At 43.7% G+C, this 25,070-nt stretch overlaps 1 pseudogene; it reads right to left on the reverse strand.

Annotated features, from left to right (window-relative positions):
• Window positions 1-24,515: 24,515 nt before the first annotated feature.
• On the reverse strand, window positions 24,516-24,634 carry LOC134931628 (5S ribosomal RNA; annotated as a pseudogene).
• Between the last annotated feature and the right edge of the window lie 436 nt (window positions 24,635-25,070).

Below are 25,070 nucleotides of genomic sequence, written 5' to 3' on the forward strand. Positions count from 1 at the left end.
TGTGTGCTGCTGCAATATGGGAGTGCTGCCGAAGGTGACATGGATGCATAGTCTTGGGGATGTGGTTATGCCTCCCTGATAAGCCTAGTGTCACAATCCGGGTTACAGGACACCATTATTTACCTTTCAGGTGTCTCCTGAGGCTGGCTCAGCGTTCCAGGGCCGGGTCTCAATCATGCTGCTAAACATCCTTACTTTACATCTCCTCTCTGCCAGTCCACAGACGCTGTCACAAGGAACTCTTACAAATGGAATGGCGTTTCTAGCCCATCGCGGCCTCCGCCGCCATTACTGCACTCTCAGCACCTGGACAGCTCTGCATAGCATCTCCTGTCAGCCGCGGCCTCCGCCGCCATTGCTGCGCTCTCAGCGCTTGGGTGGATCTGTGTGGCGTCCCCTGTCAGCTGTGGCCTTTGCCGCTATTATTACAGTTCAAAGCACTAACAGGTCTGTGCGGTGCCTCTCGCCCCCTGTGGCCTCTGCCTCCGGATCTGTGGGTTTGCTGTGCAGTTTGGCGTCCACTGTCCCCTGCAGTCCTTACTGCAAAATCTCCATATGGGATTACAAACCAGGTTTCCCTCCAAAGACTAGTATGGGTGCAGCCATGTTGCTTCTGATCACATGGCGCTATTTCCTCCAATCTACAGCATCGCTGAGTTCTGCCTGATTGCTGATCCAATCCCTGCACTGCTGAGGGTATAAAGGGACTGATCCTGAACCAGGAAGTTGTCAGTGCTTTGGTTGTCATTATCCTGTCTCTGCTCTCTGTGATTACTAACTGTGTTCCAGGTATTCCTGCTCCTGTGTCTTCAGTTCTTCAGAGACCTGCACCAATCACCATCCTGAGGTGCCTGCCTGACTCCATAGTATCCTCATTGCCTTTTGCTATTGGCAATGCTCTAAAACACCAGCTTCCAGCATTTGGCTCCCAGCGGTGTTCAGCTTCCTGATGTCATCGGTGCTCCGCCATCGGTTTCTCTAATATCTTCAGTACTCAAGTCATTTGTTCTTCAAATTCATCGATCTCTAGCGTCACCAGTATCATTCAACTCCTCTGCTAACACTGGTTCATCAGCACTTCATCCACAGTTCTTTGTTACCGGTTCCATTCGGCAAAACCGTCAGTCTACGTGTACTACTCACTCTACAGCACGTTCAGTCTCTGTACAACATCTGCAGACCAGTTCCAGCTTTAATCTACCATACAGCACCTAGGTGATGGTAAAAGGACTCTCCATCTCCTAATCTCCCAAGATAGCCTTGTGCGGATACCACACCTAAGGGAATACTAACTTTTGCTATTTCTTGTGGAACTGTGTACTGTTTTTAATATTTTCTCTTATCATATTTCTGCAACTGCCGATGTACCATCAGAACTGTGTTCAAAAAACAAACATTAATTTTATCCTTGTTGTCGTGGTCACACCTTCGGGCAATGGTGGTACAAGTCATCCGTATGTCTAGGAGTCCTATTCTACCACCCAGATTTACATTTACGCCAGCTCCTACAACTGAGGCTGTTTCAGGTCAACACCAGCCCTCAGTTGTGACAGTAAGCACTTACCTAATGAATCTGGCCAGAGACCAGGACCAAGCGGCCAGGCCGATGCATGAACTGGCAGCCCGACTTGAACATCAGGAGGTTGCAAAAGGCCATATTATCCGCTATCTTTAGGATATCTCTTCTCGGCTGGATGGAATCCAAATGACCCTCCGTGGTTACGGGGCATCTGGTGTACCGACGGCAGTACCTACAGTGGTAACCCCACCCACCATACCCACTTCTGTTCCACGTCTTCATTTACCGATTCCAGCAAAATTTGACGGGTCCCCAAAAGCCTGCAGGGGATTCCTTAACCAGTGCGAAATTCATTTCGAGCTACAGCCTGGCAGTTTTCCAACTGATCGCACAAAGGTTGCCTACATTATTTCCCTCCTCAGTGGCTCCGCCCTGGATTGGGCATCACCATTATGGGAGAGATCTGATATTTTGCTGTCTTCTTATACAGACTTTGTGGCAACATTAAGGCGTATCTTCGACGAGCCAGGTCGAGTAACTTCAGCTTCTTCTGAGATTCTCCGTTTACGCCAGGGGACACGAACTGTTGGACAGTATCTTATACAGTTCCAGATTCTAGCATCAGAACTGGCATGGAACGATGATGCCTTGTATGCATCCTTCTGGCATGGCCTATCTGAGCGTATCAAGGATGAATTGGCTACCAGGGACTTGCCTCCAAAGTTGAATGAACTTATATTTCTGTGTACCAAAGTCGATCTACGGTTTCGAGAAAGGGCAATCGAGCAAGGTAGGTCATCATTTCCCAAGTCTACTCCTCCTCCTCGTCAACCATCTCCACCTATTGATGAACCCATGCAGATTGGTCATTCTCATCTATCTCCGGCAGAGCGTAGAAGACGTCTCTCTGAGCATCTCTGTCTCTATTGTGCTGCACCATCTCATGTTATTAATTCCTGTCCCAAGCGTCCGGGAAACTCCAAGTCCTAGCCCACCAAGGAGAGGGTCAGCTAGGAGTAATGCATTCCTCTCCATCTCCAAGTGATTGTAATCTCCCAGTTTCGCTCCAAGTGGCTTAGCGCACTAGGACCATTATTGCTTTGTTAGACTCAGGAGCGGCTGGGAATTTTATGACTGAGGAATACCCCAAGCGGTGGTCTCATCCCACCGAAAGACTTTCGTCTTCCATATCTTTGACTGCTGTGGATGGCAGCAAGATTTCTGATGCAGTCATTTCTTTCAAGACTCTACCAGTTTGTCTGAAAGTAGGAGTTCTTCATTCAGAATTAATTTCTTTTTTGGTGATTCCAAAGGCCACTCATCCGGTGGTTCTGGGCCTCCCATGGCTTTGTTTACATAATCCTCTGATTGATTGGAGGACGACCCATATCCTGGTGTGGGGTCCGTCCTGCTCCAAGACCTGCTTTTCCAAAGTGCTTCCTGTATGTTCTTCATCCTCCAAGTCTTCTGATGTTCCACCTCTTCAGTATCAAGACTATACTGATGTGTTCAGTAAAGCTTCTGCCGATATCCTTCCCCAACATAGGGAGTGGGATTGTCCTATTGACCTCATCCCAGGGAAGTTTCCACCTCGAGGCCGAACGTATCCGTTGTCTGTACCAGAGACTCATTCCATGGAGGAATATATTAAAGAGAACTTGGCAAAGGGTTTCATCTGACCTTCTTCTTCTCCAGCTGGTGCAGGTTTCTTCTTCGTTAAGAAGAAAGACGGTGACCTGCGGCCATGCATCAACTATAGAGGTTTGAACGACATCACTTAAAAAAAACAGTATCCTCTTCCTCTGATTTCACGAAATTAGATTTGAGGGGTGCCTTTAACCTCATTCGGATCCGGAAGGGTGATGAGTGGAAGACCACATTTAACACTCGTGACGGACATTATGAGTACCTCATTATGCCTTTCGGACTCAGTAACGCTCCAGCTGTTTTCCAACACTTCGTGAACGAGATCTTTAGAGATATCCTCTATCGCACTGGCATTTCTATAATGGGTGCAGTGTGTGTGGTGCACATGGGTCCCTGAGTCCAGTGGGGGCCCCCACCTCACACACTGCACCCATTTGTAAAATACTTACCCTCCGAAGTCCAGCGCCGGCATCCGCAGCGCCGCTAGAACACAGTGAAAATGTCCCAGCGGCCATTTTCACAGTGTTCTGCGCATGCGCAGTAGAGAGATCTCAGGCAAAATGTCTGCCGCGCCATTTTCATGGAGATCTGCGCATGCGCAGTAGAGTCTGAGCCCTCTAGTGCTCAGACTCTATGCCGCTCCGGGTAGAGAGGAGGGGGCCCAATGGAGGAGGCTGAACACAGGCCTCCTCCTCTCTTAATATGCCCCTGCTCTATCGTCATGTCGTGGTGTACCTCGATGACATCCTCATTTTTGCCAACGATCTGGAGGAACATCGCTCTTGGGTGAAGGAAGTCTTGTCCCGTCTTCGTGCCAATCATCTTTATTGTAAGTTGGAAAAATGTGTCTTTGAAGTCAAGCCCATTCCGTTTCTAGGCTACATTGTGTACGGTTCCGGACTAGAGGTGGACCCTGAGAAACTACAAGCTATTCAGGATTGGCCAATACCTACAACCCTCAAGGGTGTTCAGAGATTTTTAGGATTCGCCAATTTTACAGAAAATTTATTTGAGACTTTTCCACCATTGTGGCGCCTATCACTGCTTTTACCAAAAAGGTGCTAATCCCTCCAAGTGGTCCAAAGAAGCTGTTCCTTCCATCTATTAAAGCAAAGGTTCATCTCAGCTCCGGTGTTGAAACAGCCAGATACCAACTCGCCGTTCACCCTTGAGGTGTATGCCTCCTCCGTTGGAGTGGGCGTAGTCCTGTCTCAAAGAGCCAAAGATGGTCATCTGCATCCTTGCGGCTTCTTCTCCCGGAAGTTTTCCCCTGCGGAGCGCAATTATGCCATTGGCGATCAGGAATTGTTGGCTATCAAGCTCGCTCTGGAAGAATGGAGCTATTTGCAAGAAGGAGCTTCCTATACCATCACGATTCTTACAGACCACAAAAATCTCCTGTATTTGAAAGGTGCACAATGTCTCAACCCCCGTCAGGCCAGATGGGCACTTTTTTTTCTAGGTTTGACTTAAAACTCCAGTTCTGTCCTGGATCACAGAATCGCAAGGCTGGGAGCAAGAAAATGAGTCTGAGTCTATGGACAAGCATCCTATCATCAATCCTGTGGCATTCTCCATGGTAAGGATGGACTCTATGCCCCAATCAGGGAAAAGTTTTGTAAAGCCGGCTCTAAGGAAGAAGCTCATGCATTTAGCACATGCTTCCCGTTTTACCGGACATGCGGGCATCCAGAAAACCCTTGATTTCATCTCCAGGTCCTACTGGTGGTCGACCCTGAAGAAGGACATTACTGAGTTTATTGCTTCCTGCCCAAAATGTGCTCAACATAAAGTGCCTCGCCAGTCACCCGCTGGGCAATTGATTCCGTTATCTGTTCCTCATCGTCCATGGACCCATTTGTCAACGGACTTTATTACGGACCATTTTATATGTAACAAGTTTAATACCATCTGGATAGTAGTTGACCGGTTCACCAAGATGGCTCATTTTATTCCTCTTACCGGTCTCCCGTCAGCTTCCAAGTTGGCTCAAGTGTTCATTCAGGAGATCTTAAGACTGCATGGCCTCCCCGAGGAGATTATTTCTGACAGAGGAGTACAGTTCGCAGCCAAGTTTTGGCGAAGTTTATGTTTGGCCCTCCAAGTCAAACTAAAATTCTCCACAGCGTAACACCCCCAGACTAATGGTCAAACTGAGAGGGTGAATCAGGACTTAGAGGCCTTCCACCGAATTTATGTATCCTCCTCCCAAGATGACTGGGTTCAACTTCTTCCATGGGCCGAGTACTGCTATAACAACCAATACCACTCGTCATCCTCTTCTATGCCATTCTTCACAAACTATGGATTTCACCCTAAAGTTCAACCGCTTCCAGCAACTTCAGTGCCAGCAGCTGATATCACTCTTCGTCAGTTTTCAAATAACTGGAAGAATGTGCGAGCGGCTCTACTCAAGGTATCTTTTAGATATAAGAAGTTTGCAGATAAGAAGTGTAGGGCAATTCCTGCCCTCAATGTGGGTGATCGGGTTTGGCTATCTACGAAGAATTTGAGGTTAAGAGTTCGAAGCATTAAATTTGCTCCTCGATATATCGGCCCTTTTCGAATTGAACAGGTCATCAACCCAGTGGCTTACAAACTTCAGCTACCTCCATTCTTGAAAATTCCCAGGACGTTTCACATTTCCCTTCTGAAACCGCTGATCCTGTATTGGTTCCATTCAGCACTTCCTTCAGCTCCTAAACTCCAGACTCAACGTGGTGTTGAGTATGAAGTTGCCAAGATTCTGGATTCACGCTTCCGTTATGGTCAGCTTCAATACCTGATCGATTGGAAGGGCTATGGCCTGAGGAACGCTCCTGGACCAATGCTTCAGATGTCCATGCCCCTACATTGGTTCGGAATTTCAATTCCAAGTTCCCTCCAAAGCCAAAGAAGTGTCCAGGGGCCACTCCTAAAGGGGGGGTGCTGTCACGATCCGGGTTACAGGACACCATTATTTACCTTTCAGGTGTCTCCTGAGGCTGGCATAGCATTCCAGGGCTGGGTCTCAATCATGCTGCTAAACATCCTTACTTCATATCTCCTCTCTGCCAGTCCACAGACGCTGTCACAAGGAACTCTTACAAGTGGAATGGCATTTCTAGCCCATCGTGGCCTCCGCCGCCATTGCTGCACTCTCAGCACCTGGACGGCTCTGCATAGCATCTCCTGTCAGCCACAGCCTCCGCCGCCATTGCTTCGCTCTCAGCGCTTGGATGGATCTGTGTGGCGTCCCCTGTCAGCTGTGGCCTTTGCCGCTATTATTACAGTTCAAAGCACTAACAGGTATGTGCGGTGCCTCTCGCCCGCTGTGGCCTCTGCCGCTGGCTCTGTGGGTTTGCTGTGCAGTTTTGCGTCCACTGTCCCCTGCGGCCACCACCGCCATTACTGCAAAATCTCCATATGGGATTACAAACCAGGTTTCCCTCCAAAGACCAGTATGGGCGCAGCCATGTTGCTTCTGATCACATGACGCTATTTCCTCCAATCTACAGCATCGCTGAGTTCTGCCTGATTGCTGATCCAATCCCTGCACTGCTGAGGGTATAAAAGGACTGATCCTAAACCAGGAAGTTGTCAGTGCTTTGGTTGTCATTACCAGTGTATCCTGTCTCTGCTCTCTGTGATTACTAACTGTGTTCCAGGTATTCCAGCTCCTGTGTCTTCAGTTTGTCAGAGACCCGCACCAATCACCATCCTGCGGTGCCTGCCTGACTCCATAGTATCCTCATTACCTTCTGCTATTGGCATTGCTCTAAAACACCGTCTTCCAGCATTTGGCTCCCAGCGATGTTCAGCTTCCCGATGTCATTGGTGCTCCGCCATCGGTTTCTCTAATATCTTCAGTGCTCAAGTCATTTGTTCTTCAAATTCATCGATCTCTAGCTTCACCAGTGTCATTCAACTCCTCTGCTAACACTGGTTCATCAGCACTTCATCCACAGTTCTTTGTTACCGGTTCCATCCGGCAAAACCGTCAGTCTACGTGTACTACTCATTCTACAGCATGTTCAGCCTCTGTACAACATCTGCTGACCAGTTCCAGCTTTCATATACCATACAGCACCTAATCTCCCAAGCTAGCCTTGTGCGGATACCACACCTAAGGGAATATTAACTTTTGCTATTTCTTGTGGAACTGTGTACTGTTTTTAATCAGTTCTCATATCATTTTTCTGCAACTGCCGATGTACCATCAGAACTGTGTTCAATAAACAAATATTCATTTTATCCTTGTTGTCGTGGTCACAAGTCATTCGTATGTCTAGGAGTCCTATTCTACCACCCAGATTTACATTTACGCCAGCCCCTACAACCTGTTTCAGGTCAACACCAGCCCTCAGTTGTGACACCTAGGATCTGATACTTTGTACCCGCCTTATATGTTCAACACCTCTGAGTATACTTCACTACCAAAAATGTATGAGGTGCATTTACTAAGTTATAAATAAACATAATGGGAGAGATGAAAGTTATATGGTGTGCCTTATCAGTTTGATGTAAAACATTAAAGTAGTGGATTAAGAGAAAAGTAGATGTGATTTTATACCATCTGACATTTTTGTTTGTTAAACGTAAGAATGCATGAAAGTGATCCTGGTATCTAGTTGAACAACTTGGAGAACTTGTAGTGTGCTGTGTATATATTACTCATGCTTACAGTATGTTTGCGCATACATACTAATTTCCTAGACTTGGCAAGACCAAGACATTTGACAGTGAAAACCATGGGGTCTATTCATGAAACAGTGAAAAAGGTGGAGAAGTCTCTCAGTGGAGAAATTGTCCATGGCAACCAATCAGCTACTACGTATAACTGTACTTGACAAATATTACTTCAAAGCTGATTGGTTGGCAACTTCTCCACTGGCACACTTCCCCACTCTTTTCACTGCTCATGAATAGACCTCATGTGTGTTAGCATACAAAAGAAAAAGGCAGGAGGGTAGGAACTGAAAATTCTGCTCTATGCTCTTGAAACAAAACTGTATTTTTGAAAAATAGAATTTCTATAAAGATTATATTCAGTGTATATAATCTTCCCCATACATTCAATGCAAAATGGATGCCAATAGGTTTGCTATTACTCATCATTCGATCATTCCATGTTGTAGTTATTTGTATGGATACTACAGATGTGTCCTTTTACATCTTTGCTTGCACTGCAGTACTCTGCAGCATGCAGGCCGTGAAAAAGGTGCCCGTGTACAGCATTCACACCCACAATCCCATAGGACTGCATGGTGCGAACGGTGCCACAGCGTGGCATATTGTGTTGGGCACATGCATGGAAATGTGCATGCCTTAGCAAGCTGCAAGCAACAATGTAAGTGGACATATCTGTATCTGTTAAAAGTGTATAAAAATAAAACTGTGCCCAATTTTTGATTATTTGGTGACAGGTGATAGTCAGTGAATAATGCGGTTCATGTATATCAAATTCCAATATTAATATTAAATCTCCAAGTTTTTTTTATATTTTGTTTATTAATGCCTGAAATCCTGCCTGAGTCTGATTTGACAAAACATAGAACAAAAAATTCTCTATGAGAAGAGCAATAGCTGCAACCAAGAAAAGAACTAATTTATAACCAGTGACAAGTAGAACCTATGAAGTTTTTAAAAGAATGTGATTGTTGTCAAAAGGAATTGGGTAAAACAATGCTGTGTTCAGTTCTGGTTCTCCTCAAAGCCATGGCTGAGGGGCTGCTGTGAGGCTGGTGGGCACAGACCAGCAAGGAAGTGAATTTTGCATACTGTACGGATCATCGCTCAGTTCAGGGCAGTCAGATTGAATCTGTGATCAACCAAATGTGCTTCATGAAACCGTCAGCCCTCATTTATGTCTAGCTGTTTTCTTCTGTCCTGCTGTAAACAAGCCATGCTCTGAGCTGTCTCTCTACCCTTATCTATTTATGAGGATCACACAGACAGACCTCATCAGCAGCCGCACAGATAAAGTTAAAGTTACTCTTTCCAGACAGCAGTCCCTGTGCTGGCTGGGAGTCAAGGAGAAGAGCAACTTTGGAGTGACAGAGTTTTAGTTCCTTTTAGAAAATGCATACCTCCTATACTTACACATACTGGCATGTTATGTCTCTTTCATGAAATTAAATTAGGGTTCTTTAATATGAACAACTGTTCCTAGCATTAGCAACCTAGCTGAGCAGCTGTGGTCTTACTTTGTGGTCTCACCTTTGCGCTTTAGCTGGAATACTGAGAAAGCAATGTCTTGTCAGGCTGGCACAATTCTAGATACCTACAAATTCAATGTCCTGAACATCCTGAGCGGTGTTTTGTTGGTAACCAAAAACAGGTATTGTTATTTCTTTATTGCTGTACTTTATTCAACATCAAAATGTGTGTCCATTGGTTATTTATGTAACATATGCAGCCTAAAACAGCATTTATATTATATGTACAGTTTCAAAATGAATAATTAGGCATTTAGCAAACATTATCTAAATGTTTTATGTGTTATATAATTTGTGTTCTGTATATAAGTATTATATGATGATGATGATGATGATTATTATTATTATTATTATTATTATAAAAGTAGGAGCAGTAATAGGAGCAGAAATGGTGAATCGAGTATTAGCTTTGATTCATATCATTTTTTAAATGAAAAATAAAATGTTTAATTCACTTCTTATAAATTGCATACTAGTATAAAACATTACTGCAATAGTATTTCTTTAATTTTTTTGTATCAACATAAACATTAAATATCTATATTAATGTCATCATAGGAGCTTTGCACTGTGAGATTAACATAATCTAATTTTAAAAACAATCTAATTGATCAAATTGGTATAGTTATAACCGTGTATCAAAGGTTAGAGGACAGGGTTCTAGAAACAGCTTCTTGACTGCATAGCAATATTTTTTTTGTTCCATATTCCTTATTTAAATCAAATTATTGCAAATCAGTCTATAACATGTCATTGCCTTTTCAGTTTGTAATTTGAAATTTTTTGTAATGATTACTGAATGCAGAAAATAATGTATCTGTTCTAAAAACAAAAATTGTTTTGCAAAGCAAAAATAAAAAAAAATAAATTTAAAAAAGGTGCAGGATGAATATTACTATATTTGCATGGGAAGACATAAGAATTAAATGATTTCACATGTACTTTTCAGGTAAGATTAGAATTACTGTTAATAATACAATCAGGTACCAAAGAGAGTATTTCCATTCAATTATTTTCTAGCCATATTCAAACTTAAATTTACAGTCTATAGTTAAGTCTTTCAAAAGTTAAAATCCATCTCCAAAGAACTTGCTGAAGACATAAATGTACTATAATTTAATCTATTTGCCCCCAGTAATGTCAGCAGTACTTAAAAAAACTAGTTTTTAATACAATACATATATGTATAATATGAATCAATTGAATAACTTGAATAATAAAACAAATGGGCTATGGACAGATATGGCTACTGCTGGGGTTTTGGAAATCTGCATTTCCTATTTAAATATTTATCAACATGCTAATAATAAGTTAAATCAAGTTAAGATTGTCTTAAGCTAGGCCTCTGCAGAAATTAATGTAGTTTAATATGTTTGTTGCCACACATCTCACGTGACGTATAATGTTCCAGCATGTCACTGATAGGACCTTTCACCACAGCTTTAGGAGTTCTACCAAGCATTGCTGAGCTTTCCTAGGTCAAAGGGCAAACCCATGTGTAATTCACAACAGGAGAGGTCTCTGACCACTTAAAAGGAACAATTACACTACTTATACTATTCCTGCCCTTTCTTGAAATCCTGTGAGCCTCACAGTTTAGTGCAGTGTCACATCTTCTGCCATAGGCTAAAAGCTGTATGCAAATATTTGGGCATATGTTTATAAATCTAATAAAAAATAGAAACAGTATACAGTTTGTAAAGGTCTTATCATGGATCGTGAGAATTCCCTTAATTATTGAAGGCACTTTTGTCATTTTGATAGCTTTACTACTACATTGTCTAAAGCATCAATTAATCATCTCTCATTGCTGTAACAAAGAAGTCTATAGATCTGCAAACTAAAGTGCCATTCTGTCAATGCATTGTACATGCAAACTTGCATGAGTTTTTTTCTAAATACACTAATTACTTACTAAAGTGTCCATATTTACTTTGTTTTGCTTTCAGGAGATTTGCCACCTGTGTAAGGAACAATGAAAAGAAAGTGAAATGATTAGTAATACAGATGACATGCAATACAAATGCATATACTGTAATAGTCTTCATTCAAAAACCATAATGTTTTATTTATCAATGTCCCATCCTTTTATGGCACCGTTGTTTACCATCTTAACTAAAGTGCATTAAAATATGCATGTAATTTTATTCAACAACTGTAATGTAACTTTTGGCCTGTGTCCTAAACTGCAATATAAAATAGGAGCATACTGAATTATTTTCAATGTTGAACTGGAGCAATTGAAACTAAAACAACCAATTAAGTTCAGCATTCTTACTAAGCATTATACATAATGTTATAGTTCTATCAATTTCTTACCACCTTACTGATAATCACATTTTACAAACAAAATCAAAACATAAATAATTGGATTCGAATAACTGATGCTATAATTAACCTACTTTCTGTAATTAAGGAGGGTATGACTATAATTGTTAGAGCTTATTATGTTTTCTTACTTTCTGACTAATTTTATTTAATTACAGTATGTGGTTTTCATTTTACCCAATTGAAATAGACCCTGGAAAGAATGAAACACTGGAGAATACATGTTCTACAAACTACTACAGTGAACAACATCTACATACATTTTAGAGCACATCCACTTCTCCACTTTTTAAAATTTACAGTCTCCATATATTCTGAAATGACTGTTTTATTATTTTTGTTTACCAAATGTAATATAAATGTAATCAAAGTAGCCACGTTTTGCAGATACAACCGCTGACCACACTTGTGGCACTTTTATTTACAAAGGAATTCTAATACTTCTTGGGAAGTTCTTCCCAGCACTATTGCAGAAGCTCCCACAAATGTTTTGTAGTTTGCTTCTGTCCAGTTAATCAGAAACTAGCTCACGATCTCGGCAGTTGCAATCCCGGCGGTCAGCATACCGATGCCGGGTTCCCAGCTGCCATAATGCCGGCAGGGGGTCGAGGGCTATTCCCACTCATGAGTGTCCACGACACCCATAAAGTGGAAATAGAATCTGTGGTGAGCTCAGCAAGCCACTGAGTCTGCAATTCTGGCTGCCAAGATCCCAGCATCGGCATGCTGACCACCGAGCTCTCAACCGCCAGTATCCTGAACCCAACTCATTCTGACATAGCCTAGAGGTATTTTTGGAGTTATTATCTTGCTGTAGGATGAAATACTATTGGTACAGATTTTAGTTGCTTTTATAGCTGTCCTTCCAAATATACATCCAAATGCAAATTATTTCATCTGGATAGATTCTGGAAAGATGAAAGCAAACTTAGTTAATTTCAAATGTAGTTTCCACTAGAGATGAGCGGGTTCGGTTTCTTTGAATCCGAACCCGCACGAACTTCACTTTTTTTTCCACGGGTCCGAGCGACTCGGATCTTCCCGCCTTGCTCGGTTAACCCGAGCGCGCCCGAACGTCATCATGACGCTGTCGGATTCTCGCGAGGCTCGGATTCTATCGCGAGACTCGGATTCTATATAAGGAGCCGCGCGTCGCCGCCATTTTCACTCGTGCATTGAGATTGATAGGGAGAGGACGTGTCTGGCGTCCTCTCCATTAGAATAGAGATAGATAGATTAGATAGAGAGAGATTGTGCAGAGTCGCAGACAGAGTTAGTTTACCACAGTCAGTGACCAGTGCAGTTGCTAGTTAACTTTTATTTAATATAATATATCCGTTCACTTCTCTCTGCTATATCCGTTCTCTGCCTGAAAAAAAAAACGATACACAGCACAGTCAGTCACACAGTGTGACTCAGTCTGTGTGCACTCAGCTCAGCCCAGTGTGCTGCACAGTCATCAATGTATAAATTAAAAGCTTATAATTAATTGTGGGGGAGACTGGGGAGCACTGCAGGTTGTTAGCAGGAGCCAGGAGTACAATTATATTAATTAACAGTGCACACTTTTGCTGCAGGAGTGGTGACCAGTGCCTGACCACCAGTATAGTATTGTTGTATACTACTAATATCTCTTTAAATATCAACCAGTCTATATTAGCAGCAGACACAGTACAGTGCGGTAGTTCACGGCTGTGGCTACCTCTGTGTCGGCACACGGCAGGCAGTCCGTCCGACCAGAATTGTATTATTTATTATTATATACCTACCACCTAACCGTGGTTTTTTTTTCATTCTTTATACCGTCATAGTGTCATCCTAATTGTTACGAGTATACTACTATCTCTTTATCAACCAGTGTACAGTGCGGTAGTTCACGGCTGTGGCTACCTCTGTGTCGGCACACGGCAGGCAGTCCGTCCGACCAGAATTGTATTATTTATTATTATATACCTACCACCTAACCGTGGTTTTTTTTTCATTCTTTATACCGTCATAGTGTCATCCTAATTGTTACGAGTATACTACTATCTCTTTATCAACCAGTGTACAGTGCGGTAGTTCACGGCTGTGGCTACCTCTGTGTCGGCACACGGCAGGCAGTCCGTCCGACCAGAATTGTATTATTTATTATTATATACCTACCACCTAACCGTGGTTTTTTTTTCATTCTTTATACCGTCATAGTGTCATCCTAATTGTTACGAGTATACTACTATCTCTTTATCAACCAGTGTACAGTGCGGTAGTTCACGGCTGTGGCTACCTCTGTGTCGGCACACGGCAGGCAGTCCGTCCGACCAGAATTGTATTATTTATTATTATATACCTACCACCTAACCGTGGTTTTTTTTTCATTCTTTATACCGTCATAGTGTCATCCTAATTGTTACGAGTATACTACTATCTCTTTATCAACCAGTGTACAGTGCGGTAGTTCACGGCTGTGGCTACCTCTGTGTCGGCACACGGCAGGCAGTCCGTCCGACCAGAATTGTATTATTTATTATTATATACCTACCACCTAACCGTGGTTTTTTTTTCATTCTTTATACCGTCATAGTGTCATCCTAATTGTTACGAGTATACTACTATCTCTTTATCAACCAGTGTACAGTGCGGTAGTTCACGGCTGTGGCTACCTCTGTGTCGGCACACGGCAGGCAGTCCGTCCGACCAGAATTGTATTATTTATTATTATATACCTACCACCTAACCGTGGTTTTTTTTTCATTCTTTATACCGTCATAGTGTCATCCTAATTGTTACGAGTATACTACTATCTCTTTATCAACCAGTGTACAGTGCGGTAGTTCACGGCTGTGGCTACCTCTGTGTCGGCACACGGCAGGCAGTCCGTCCGACCAGAATTGTATTATTTATTATTATATACCTACCACCTAACCGTGGTTTTTTTTTCATTCTTTATACCGTCATAGTGTCATCCTAATTGTTACGAGTATACTACTATCTCTTTATCAACCAGTGTACAGTGCGGTAGTTCACGGCTGTGGCTACCTCTGTGTCGGCAGTCGGCAGGCAGTCCGTCCATCCATAATTGTATTATTATTATAATATATACCACCTAACCGTGGTTTTTTTTTCATTCTTTATACCGTCATAGTGTCATACTAGTTGTTACGAGTATACTACTATCTCTTTATCAACCAGTGTACAGTGCGGTAGTTCACGGCTGTGGCTACCTCTGTGTCGGCAGTCGGCAGGCAGTCCGTCCATCCATAATTGTATTATTATTATAATATATACCACCTAACTGTGGGTTTTTTTGCATTCTTTATACCGTCGTCATAGTGTCATACTAGTTGTTACGAGTATACTACTATCTCTTTATCAACCAGTGTACAGTGCGGTAGTTCACGGCTGTGGCTACCTCTGTGTCGGCAGTCGGCAGGCAGTCCGTCCATCCATAATTGTATTATTATTATAATATATACCACCTAACCGTGGTTTTTTTTTCATTCTTTATACCGTCGTCATAGTGTCATACTAGTTGTTACGAGTATACTACTATCTCTTTATCAACCAGTGTACAGTGCGGTAGTTCACGGCTGTGGCTACCTCTGTGTCGGCAGTCGGCAGGCAGTCCGTCCATCCATAATTGTATTATTATTATAATATATACCACCTAACCGTGGTTTTTTTTTCATTCTTTATACCGTCGTCATAGTGTCATACTAGTTGTTACGAGTATACTACTATCTCTTTATCAACCAGTGTACAGTGCGGTAGTTCACGGCTGTGGCTACCTCTGTGTCGGCAGTCGGCAGGCAGTCCGTCCATCCATAATTGTATTATTATTATAATATATACCACCTAACCGTGGTTTTTTTTTCATTCTTTATACCGTCGTCATAGTGTCATACTAGTTGTTACGAGTATACTACTATCTCTTTATCAACCAGTGTACAGTGCGGTAGTTCACGGCTGTGGCTACCTCTGTGTCGGCAGTCGGCAGGCAGTCCGTCCATCCATAATTGTATTATTATTATAATATATACCACCTAACCGTGGTTTTTTTTTCATTCTTTATACCGTCGTCATAGTGTCATACTAGTTGTTACGAGTATACTACTATCTCTTTATCAACCAGTGTACAGTGCGGTAGTTCACGGCTGTGGCTACCTCTGTGTCGGCAGTCGGCAGGCAGTCCGTCCATCCATAATTGTATTATTATTATAATATATACCACCTAACCGTGGTTTTTTTTTCATTCTTTATACCGTCGTCATAGTGTCATACTAGTTGTTACGAGTATACTACTATCTCTTTATCAACCAGTGTACAGTGCGGTAGTTCACGGCTGTGGCTACCTCTGTGTCGGCAGTCGGCAGGCAGTCCGTCCATCCATAATTGTATTATTATTATAATATATACCACCTAACCGTGGTTTTTTTTTCATTCTTTATACCGTCGTCATAGTGTCATACTAGTTGTTACGAGTATACTACTATCTCTTTATCAACCAGTGTACAGTGCGGTAGTTCACGGCTGTGGCTACCTCTGTGTCGGCAGTCGGCAGGCAGTCCGTCCATCCATAATTGTATTATTATTATAATATATACCACCTAACCGTGGTTTTTTTTTCATTCTTTATACCGTCGTCATAGTGTCATACTAGTTGTTACGAGTATACTACTATCTCTTTATCAACCAGTGTACAGTGCGGTAGTTCACGGCTGTGGCTACCTCTGTGTCGGCAGTCGGCAGGCAGTCCGTCCATCCATAATTGTATTATTATTATAATATATACCACCTAACCGTGGTTTTTTTTTCATTCTTTATACCGTCGTCATAGTGTCATACTAGTTGTTACGAGTATACTACTATCTCTTTATCAACCAGTGTACAGTGCGGTAGTTCACGGCTGTGGCTACCTCTGTGTCGGCAGTCGGCAGGCAGTCCGTCCATCCATAATTGTATTATTATTATAATATATACCACCTAACCGTGGTTTTTTTTTCATTCTTTATACCGTCGTCATAGTGTCATACTAGTTGTTACGAGTATACTACTATCTCTTTATCAACCAGTGTACAGTGCGGTAGTTCACGGCTGTGGCTACCTCTGTGTCGGCAGTCGGCAGGCAGTCCGTCCATCCATAATTGTATTATTATTATAATATATACCACCTAACCGTGGTTTTTTTATACCACCTAACCGTGGCAGTCCGTCCATAATTGTATACTAGTATCCAATCCATCCATCTCCATTGTTTACCTGAGGTGCCTTTTAGTTCTGCCTATAAAATATGGAGAACAAAAAAGTTGAGGTTCCAAAATTAGGGAAAGATCAAGATCCACTTCCACCTCGTGCTGAAGCTGCTGCCACTAGTCATGGCCGAGACGATGAAATGCCAGCAACGTCGTCTGCCAAGGCCGATGCCCAATGTCATAGTACAGAGCATGTCAAATCCAAAACACCAAATATCAGAAAAAAAAGGACTCCAAAACCTAAAATAAAATTGTCGGAGGAGAAGCGTAAACTTGCCAATATGCCATTTACCACACGGAGTGGCAAGGAACGGCTGAGGCCCTGGCCTATGTTCATGGCTAGTGGTTCAGCTTCACATGAGGATGGAAGCACTCAGCCTCTCGCTAGAAAACTGAAAAGACTCAAGCTGGCAAAAGCACCGCAAAGAACTGTGCGTTCTTTGAAATCCCAAATCCACAAGGAGAGTCCAATTGTGTCGTTTGCGATGCCTGACCTTCCCAACACTGGACGTGAAGAGCATGCGCCTTCCACTATTTGCATGCCCCCTGCAAGTGCTGGAAGGAGCACCCGCAGTCCAGTTCCTGATAGTCAGATTGAAGATGTCAGTGTTGAAGTACACCAGGATGAGGAGGATATGGGTGTTGCTGGCGCTGGGGAGGAAATTGACCAGGAGGATTCTGATGGTGAGGTGGTTTGTTTAAGTCAGGCACCCGGGGAGACACCTGTTGTCCGTGGGAGGAATATGGCCGTTGACATGCCAGGTGAAAATACCAAAAAAATCAGCTCTTCGGTGTGGAGGTATTTCACCAGAAATGTGGACAACAGGTGTCAAGCCGTGTGTTCCCTTTGTCAAGCTGTAATAAGTAGGGGTAAGGACGTTAACCACCTCGGAACATCCTCCCTTATACGTCACCTGCAGCGCATTCATAATAAGTCAGTGACAAGTTCAAAAACTTTGGGTGACAGCGGAAGCAGTCCACTGACCAGTAAATCCCTTCCTCTTGTAACCAAGCTCACGCAAACCACCCCACCAACTCCCTCAGTGTCAATTTCCTCCTTCCCCAGGAATGCCAATAGTCCTGCAGGCCATGTCACTGGCAAGTCTGACGAGTCCTTTCCTGCCTGGGATTCCTCCGATGCATCCTTGCGTGTAACGCCTACTGCTGCTGGCGCTGCTGTTGTTGCCGCTGGGAGTCGATGGTCATCCCAGAGGGGAAGTCGTAAGCCCACTTGTACTACTTCCAGTAAGCAATTGACTGTTCAACAGTCCTTTGCGAGGAAGATGAAATATCACAGCAGTCATCCTACTGCAAAGCGGATAACTGAGTCCTTGACAACTATGTTGGTGTTAGACGTGCGTCCGGTATCCGCCGTTAGTTCACAGGGAACTAGACAATTTATTGAGGCAGTGTGCCCCCGTTACCAAATACCATCTAGGTTCCACTTCTCTAGGCAGGCGATACCGAGAATGTACACGGACGTCAGAAAAAGACTCACCAGTGTCCTAAAAAATGCAGTTGTACCCAATGTCCACTTAACCACGGACATGTGGACAAGTGGAGCAGGGCAGGGTCAGGACTATATGACTGTGACAGCCCACTGGGTAGATGTATGGACTCCCGCCGCAAGAACAGCAGCGGCGGCACCAGTAGCAGCATCTCGCAAACGCCAACTCTTTCCTAGGCAGGCTACGCTTTGTATCACCGCTTTCCAGAATACGCACACAGCTGAAAACCTCTTACGGCAACTGAGGAAGATCATCGCGGAATGGCTTACCCCAATTGGACTCTCCTGTGGATTTGTGGCATCGGACAACGCCAGCAATATTGTGTGTGCATTAAATATGGGCAAATTCCAGCACGTCCCATGTTTTGCACATACCTTGAATTTGGTGGTGCAGAATTTTTTAAAAAACGACAGGGGCGTGCAAGAGATGCTGTCGGTGGCCAGAAAAATTGCGGGACACTTTCGGCGTACAGGCACCACGTACAGAAGACTGGAGCACCACCAAAAACTACTGAACCTGCCCTGCCATCATCTGAAGCAAGAAGTGGTAACGAGGTGGAATTCAACCCTCTATATGCTTCAGAGGTTGGAGGAGCAGCAAAAGGCCATTCAAGCCTATACAATTGAGCACGATATAGGAGATGGAATGCACCTGTCTCAAGTGCAGTGGAGAATGATTTCAACGTTGTGCAAGGTTCTGATGCCCTTTGAACTTGCCACACGTGAAGTCAGTTCAGACACTGCCAGCCTGAGTCAGCTCATTCCCCTCATCAGGCTTTTGCAGAAGAAGCTGGAGGCATTGAAGAAGGAGCTAACATGGAGCGATTCCGCTAGGCATGTGGGACTTGTGGATGCAGCCCTTAATTCGCTTAACAAGGATTCACGGGTGGTCAATCTGTTGAAATCAGAGCACTACATTTTGGCCACCGTGCTCGATCCTAGATTTAAAGCCTACCTTGGATCTCTCTTTCCGGCAGACACAGGTCTGCTGGGGTTGAAAGACCTGCTGGTGACAAAATTGTCAAGTCAAGCGGAACGCGACCTGTCAACATCTCCTCCTTCACATTCTCCCGCAACTGGGGGTGCGAGGAAAAGGCTCAGAATTCCGAGCCCACCCGCTGGCGGTGATGCAGGGCAGTCTGGAGCGACTGCTGATGCTGACATCTGGTCCGGACTGAAGGACCTGACAACGATTACGGACATGTCGTCTACTGTCACTGCATATGATTCTCTCAACATTGATAGAATGGTGGAGGATTATATGAGTGACCGCATCCAAGTAGGCACGTCACACAGTCCGTACTTATACTGGCAGGAAAAAGAGGCAATTTGGAGGCCCTTGCACAAACTGGCTTTATTCTACCTAAGTTGCCCTCCCACAAGTGTGTACTCCGAAAGAGTGTTTAGTGCCGCCGCTCACCTTGTCAGCAATCGGCGTACGAGGTTACATCCAGAAAATGTGGAGAAGATGATGTTCATTAAAATGAATTATAATCAATTCCTCCGCGGAGACATTGACCAGCAGCAATTGCCTCCACAAAGTACACAGGGAGCTGAGATGGTGGATTCCAGTGGGGACGAATTGATAATCTGTGAGGAGGGGGATGTACACGGTGATATATCGGAGGGTGAAGATGAGGTGGACATCTTGCCTCTGTAGAGCCAGTTTGTGCAAGGAGAGATTAATTGCTTCTTTTTTGGGGGGGGTCCAAACCAACCCGTCATATCAGTCACAGTCGTGTGGCAGACCCTGTCACTGAAATGATGGGTTGGTTAAAGTGTGCATGTCCTGTTTTGTTTATACAACATAAGGGTGGGTGGGAGGGCCCAAGGATAATTCCATCTTGCACCTCTTTTTTCTTTTCTTTTTCTTTGCATCATGTGCTGATTGGGGAGGGTTTTTTGGAAGGGACATCCTGCGTGACACTGCAGTGCCACTCCTAGATGGGCCCGGTGTTTGTGTCGGCCACTAGGGTCGCTTATCTTACTCACACAGCGACCTCGGTGCAAATTTTAGGACTAAAAATAATATTGTGAGGTGTGATGTGTTCAGAATAGGCTGAAAATGAGTGTAAATTATGTTTTTTGAGGTTAATAATACTTTGGGATCAAAATTACCCCCAAATTCTATGATTTAAGCTGTTTTTTAGGGTTTTTTGAAAAAAACACCCGAATCCAAAACACACCCGAATCCGACAAAAATAATTCGGTGAGGTTTTGCCAAAACGCGTTCGAACCCAAAACACGGCCGCGGAACCGAACCCAAAACCAAAACACAAAACCCGAAAAATTTCAGGCGCTCATCTCTAGTTTCCACATTGATTATTTCCTTAAACTCAGGCAGGAAAAATGCAAGGCACCTTTGTTTGGATCCTACAAATAGATCATCATACTAGAAGAAATCAAAAGAGTGGCCAGAGGCCTCTCATAGTGTAGCATATTGGTAAAATATAATAATTCTTACCATAAAAGTATGCTTACATATGAAAACTCACCCTGCTGCAGGGTGCAAACTCATGACAGAAGTGATACCTACTGTATGTAGAGATCAAATCTGCTATCCTACCCTGTGTGTGTTGTCTAACAAGACTTCGTCAGGGATATATAATAACAACTGGACAAAAATCCCATTGATCCAAAAATATATTTGCTTTCTTTTAATGGTGTGTGCATTAATTCAGTGTAGTACCATTTGGATTATTCACACACACACACACACACACACACACACACACACACACACACACACACACACACACACACACACACACACAGTCATTGCATGCAACCCTTTCAGGAGATGGTCAGTTTATCACTTCAAACATGTTTCCTTCATACTGACATGTGTGTTACATAACATAGTTTTCTCCAACTCCTAGATGTTGAATTTATTAATTTTTTGGGGTTGGTATGGGATATTACTTACTTTGAAGTAAGCATATAGAGTATTATTGTTCTGATTAGAAATGTGCGCCAACTGCATGTTTTGGTTTCAGTTCTAAATTGTAATTTGTCATCAGGTTTTTGTTTTGACAAAAATACCCTCACTTGTTTTGGTTTTGGATCTGTTTTTTTCTCAACAATTGATAAAAACAGCTAAAATCACATAATTTGGGCCTTTTTTTGTTCCTAGGATATTATTAGCCACAATAACATCAATGTCTAGTTCAGTGCCGTAACTAGACATTTTGGCGCTGTGTGCAAGAAATGGCATAGGCGCCCCCCCCGTTATGCAATATAGGGGACGTGCACGCTGTAGGTGCGCATCAAAAACATAGGGGCGTGGCTTCATGGGGAAGAGGTGTGGCCACAAAATAATGCCAATTCATATTACGGTGCACAGTAGTCTCCATTATTCAAACTACGCTGCACAGTAGCACTACTACACCAGGTAGAGACCCTTTTATACCTTACGGCGGACAGATTCCTCTTTTTACACATTACGGTAGACAGTGTTTCCTTTTTACACATTATGTCAGAGTCCACCTTTTACACATTACGGCAGACAGTCCCCCTTTTTACACATTACGGCAGACAGCATTCCCTTTTTACACATTACGGCAGAGTCCACCATTTACACATTATGGCAGACAGACAGCACATTATGGCAGACAGACAACACCTTTTGCACATAAAAAATAGATAAATAGACACATACCACCCCCGGGATCCCAATCGCCAGAATGCCAGTGGGGGTGGACAAGCACAATGGAGCCACTTGCACCACGCAGTGGGCTCGGTGGCATGCTACGCTCACCAAGTTTCTATTCCCACTTGATGCGTGTCGTGGACACCCACGAGTGGGAATAGTCTGACTGTTGGCATTGTCAGCGGTCGGGATTCCGGCGTCGGTATCCTGACCGCTAGCAAATCAACTACATCCCATATGAAGCACAGCCTACATTAATCAACAGCAACAACAGCCTGGTTTAAAGAAAATCCCCTTAAAACATGTGAAAGAAACACATAATATGTGACTATGCAGTTATCCTCAAAGACTGCTCCAGCCCCCCCCCCTTAGATAATATTGTTCTGCCACCTGCACCCCCTTATATATTAATTTAACTTATGCCTCTATATCATCTCAATTAATATATTAATGTGTGCTTGTATTAATTTACTGTATGCCACATGCCCCCTTACATATTTATGCCGTCACCTCTCCCAATTATATATATTTATTTATGCTGTTTCCCTATTTCACCTTTTATTTTGAAGTTGTGCCTCCTGACCCCTGCACACTAGCCTGCCTTATATATTTATATAACTGGAGCTTCCTACCTCATGGTTGTACTGTCCTGTTTATTATGTGTTGGCCGACTGCTCCAGAATACACACCACACAGTAATGAAGAGGCTTATGTGCTGGTATTGCCACATAAGATGCTAGGGGCGGAGCTTTGTGTGGTATTGGGGTGGAGCCACGGATGGGTCAGGGGGCGGAGCCTCTGCCATAATCAGGGGATGGGGGAAGATTTTCGGACAGTGCCTGGACTGGACGGAACTTTGGTAGGCTGCTTCGGCGTTGACTGTGGAGGTGACTGGGCAGCTGGCAGGTGAGGGAGCTGAGACACACAAACACGTCGGGGGCATGGCCTAATCACGGACCTCCATGACCATGTCCCTTTATTTAAAAAAAACAAATAGCATGTAGCAGGGGCACCTGGGCTGGAGGCGGAGCTGTCCCGGGAGAGGAGGAGGCGGCACTGGAGTCAGGATCTGCTGCCCAGCACCAGCGGCAGAAGTCAGGTGCCTGCAGCAGTTACTCCCGCAGTGCTGAACAGCTCTGCATCTGCTAGGGCGGCCAATCCGGAGCACACAGCACAAATGCGCTCCCTCTGCAAGTGCGCTGTGTGCCAGGCACAATAAGCACACACCTAGTTAAGGCCCTGGTCTAGTTATTTCCATTAATTTTTGACCACCTCACAGTTCTTTCACCAATATTGTCTGAAAACTGCAGCGAGCTGGCTGATTACTAAGCCAAGAACAAAGGGGATCATTCTGACCTGATCGCATGCTGCAGTTTATCGCAGCGGTGTGATCAGGTCAGAACTGTGCATGTGCTGGTGCCACAGTGTACCAGCACATGCCAGATGGCTGAAGTCCGCCGCTGCTCTACGATCGCCTCTGCCTGATTGACAGGCAGAGGCGGTCGCTGGGCGGGGGGAAAGGAACGGCGGTGTTTGGCTGCTGTTTCGTGGGCATGCCTGGCCAATGCAGGCATGACCGGACCATGCGGGGGGTGGGTGGGTCACAGTGGTTGCATGATGTCACATGCAGCCGATGCTGGCCGGGGAGCGACAAGTAGCTCCTGGCCAGCACGCAAAAGCTGCGCTGGCCAGGAGCTACTCCTGAAGTGCAAAAGCATTGCCGCTATGCTGTGGTTTTGCACTTCTGGCGGGGGGGGGGGGGGGCGGCACTGACATACGGGTCGGGGTAGCCATGTTCTGGGCGTCCCATCGCACGTCTATCTTCATGATCGTAGCCCTGCAAAATTTTGCAGGGCTACGATCAACTCGAAATCACCCCCAAAGTTAAAGTTATAGAAAAAGAAGAATCTTGTGTGGGTGCACTCTTATTGTAGTTAATAGTGAAAAAATTTAATTATTAGTGAGTCAAAACATAACTTTTAATAATTCCATAAAATTGATTTAGTATCCAACAGTTACATGAACAAAACTCCACATAAAATATAAAAAAGATAAACAAAGAGTGCTCTGTTGAAAATTGAGAATATATTCTGGTTTGTCTATATCAATTTATAGATCAATAAGGGACTGCAAACACCAACAGTACTGCAGCCATGTCTTATCACACCATTCCAAGCAATGCTTGCGTTAATGAAACCTAAATAGGTTAAAGATTCAAATGGAGAATAAGGACCTTTTTATCCATTTCCCATCATCCTTATTTTAGTCTTGCAGAATATTCACCTTCCAGAGCCCATATATGAGTGGTTATCCTTCGTTATGTTTAGTGTAGGTATGATTGATAATTGTGTCCAGGCCACAGATTTAGGGTTTAGTAGGAAAGAAGAAAACAGTGGTGATCCTGCTGTAGTGCTAACTTAGGATGGATTTAGAAGTCATGCTACTACACTTGGTAATCCCTTGAGGTCACCCTTCCAGGTACTGACCTAGCCCAACACTGTTTAGCTTCCAAGATCAGAGGAGATTGGGCGTATACAGTGTAGTAAGATAGTAGAAAATTGACACATAACCCTGACGCACTAAGGAGAGTGCACCTGAAAATAATTTTCAAGCTCTGCTTGAAAGGAGAGTAATGATAGAGTAGAAATCACAAGATTGTGAGACATGGATCTGCTGTCCGCGTTAGACAGAGGGTGTCCTCTGAATACCAGATGAGAGTCCACCGAGTAGGAAGAGATTGTAACAAGTTTTTGTATAGAACCTCAATTATTATTCATTATTTATAAACATTTTCTTATATAGTGCAGCAAATCCCATTGCACTTTACAAATGGAAACAAAAGTGATAAAACAGAATTGGGTAATAACAGTCATAAAGGTAGGAAGGCCCTGCTCATAACCTTACAATCTACAGGGAAATAGTATTTGATACACAAGGATAGGCACTATCTATAGCATAATGGTGCACTAGATTGCAAAGGTTCTGGGTGGGT

This window comes from Pseudophryne corroboree, chromosome 5, assembly GCF_028390025.1.
Source record: "Pseudophryne corroboree isolate aPseCor3 chromosome 5, aPseCor3.hap2, whole genome shotgun sequence".
Taxonomy (NCBI): domain Eukaryota; kingdom Metazoa; phylum Chordata; class Amphibia; order Anura; family Myobatrachidae; genus Pseudophryne; species Pseudophryne corroboree.